The sequence below is a fragment of the Castor canadensis genome, chromosome 9 (genome assembly GCF_047511655.1).
Source record: "Castor canadensis chromosome 9, mCasCan1.hap1v2, whole genome shotgun sequence".
NCBI lineage: Eukaryota > Metazoa > Chordata > Mammalia > Rodentia > Castoridae > Castor > Castor canadensis.
In genome coordinates, this window is record NC_133394.1 from 38776192 (window position 1) to 38778502 (window position 2311).

The following is a 2311-nucleotide window of genomic DNA, read 5'->3' on the forward strand; positions in this document are numbered from 1 at the left end:
GCATCTCTAGCAGGTTTATTTGGGAGGGGATGATTGGTTAATTGGTTGGCTGGTTTGGGTTTTTATAAGACAGAATATCACTATGCAGTCCGGGCTGGCCTGGAGCTTGCTGTGCAGTAACCTAGGTTGGCCTCAAACCATCTTTAGTATTTTTTAATGGCAATGTATTACTTTTGAAAAAAATATTATAATGTAACCTCTAATAAATATTTCTTAAAACACATTAGAAATCAAAATAGATACTGTTACCATTTTTAATGTTGAATCCCCTGTGACATTTCACACACCTCTAGAGATTTTCAAACCACAATTTGAAAAGGAAACATTAATCTGTCAGACACTCCTGGGTCACTAATTACTGCATCTCACCAAATAAAATTTTCTCTTTTGTCAGTCATTTTCTTTGAAGTCTCTGCATTATTTTACATTATCTCCAGACCTCTCCTCCTTCCTTGTAATTCTCTCATTTTTAATTTTTTTATTTTCACCTTTTCCACTGTGCAACCCACTTCAATGCCAGCAGTCTACAGGCAGAGGCCAGGCAATGGTTCAGAGCCACAGTTTGCTCTGGCATGGGATTCTATGATCATTTTTTAAATTTTTGCCATTTCAGCCTCTCTGGCTGATCTATCTATACCTCTTCAAAAGTGTCTCTCCCTGCTCCATGGCCACAACAGAGAACTAAACCTCTGCTATTGTTCCGTTTCATACTTTCTTTCAGTTGCTTAGTCCACTGTGGTGATTATGAGCTGTTTCCCTGGTTCTTCTTCACCTTTCAGGTTATGTTTCCTGGGGCCCCTATCAGCTAGCTTAATTGTTTGGGACAAATGGAAACTGAGGGCAGAAGGCACTGAGGGAAGGTCAGAGAATAAGGGATGGGGAGAGCCAGAATGGTTCTTCCCTTCCTTTCTCTCCCACGGGTGCCATCTTAGAAATCCTGACTGGAACCGAAGGGTTGGATGGAGAGTCTGGCTTTTGGCTGGGTTGTCCTCCATGTGACCTCTCAATGTCTGGTAGACTAATTTGGGTTTCTTCACAGCATAGTGGTCTGAGGGTTTCATGAGGGCAAGACAGGAGCTATAGTACATTTTCTCTAGAGGTTCTAGAATTCACACAATGTCACATTCACCACAAAGTCAATCCTTATTAAAGAAAGAAAAAAAAAAGGAAAAGTAGACTGCTTCTTGATGAGAACAGCAATATTCCATTACAAAGGGTATAGGATAAGGAAATGTGGTTCACTGGAAGCCATTATTATAAGTCTACCTTACCCAGGCCCAAGCTCCAGAAACAAGACCTTTCTCCTACATAGTTTGTACTGCCCCTAATCTCTGCATTGTCCCCTGCTTGTCTCCTTATGGTCTTCTCTAACTGTTTAATCAATTTCTTGTATCAGATTGCTTCTGATTTCTGTATACCTAGTTTGACCGTAAGTCTGAATATACTTAGTTATTTAAACAGGGATAACTCTCAAATCTGGTTTTTTAGAAGGGTCTCTCACATAAAGTTTAATCCTCAGTTTCCAAAGGCCTTCAGGATATTTCCACTTGAATTTCTCCTCCTTCACCTCAAACATAACTAAATCTGAGATTTCTCTCCTTAGACAAGGAGACTTCTCATTTTAGCTATATCTCACTAGGGGTTACCTAGCTACACGCAGCAGTCAGGGGCCCCACTGCAGTTTTTTTGGAACACACCCATGCTCATTCATTTTTTTTTTATTGCTGTGGCTACTTTCACCTACAGGAGCAGAGCTGAGTAGTTGCAACAGAGACCATGTGACCTGAAAAATTCTAAATGTTTACTATCGGGCCTTTACAGAAAAATTTGCTAACCCTGTTCTAAACCTTTGATATTTTCTTTTTTCATGTATGATCAGGACCAAGTGTTATCAATTTCCACTCAGGCTCTGTTCATTTCTAAGTTACATTAATTTTTTTTATCTCTTACTACTTTCATTCTAATATATTCTGTATACCTCAATTAAATTGATAATTGAAAAATACCACTTTACTTCTGCCACTTACCTACTAACAAATTTACTTGTTATTATGGATCTGATAATTACAAATTCCACATCCTTCTACTAATTTACCTCAATTTACCCAACAAGTTTTAATTTCCATTTTCCCTTAACCACCTCCAGTCAGGTACATCTTCCCTTTCTTCTCTTACTTGACTTCAAAGTCTCTGATAATAGAAATTTTGATAATAGGAATTCTGTATCATCAAGTCAGTGTCTGTTAAATGGCAAAAAAATGGAATATTACTGATTTTATTTCCATTTCTGTCTCTTTATTACACACTTTCT

General features: G+C 38.1%; 1 pseudogene; it reads right to left on the reverse strand.

Moving 5' to 3' along the window:
- Nucleotides 1-494: 494 nt before the first annotated feature.
- On the reverse strand, nucleotides 495-605 carry LOC141411241 (small nucleolar RNA SNORA42/SNORA80 family; annotated as a pseudogene).
- Between the last annotated feature and the right edge of the window lie 1706 nt (nucleotides 606-2311).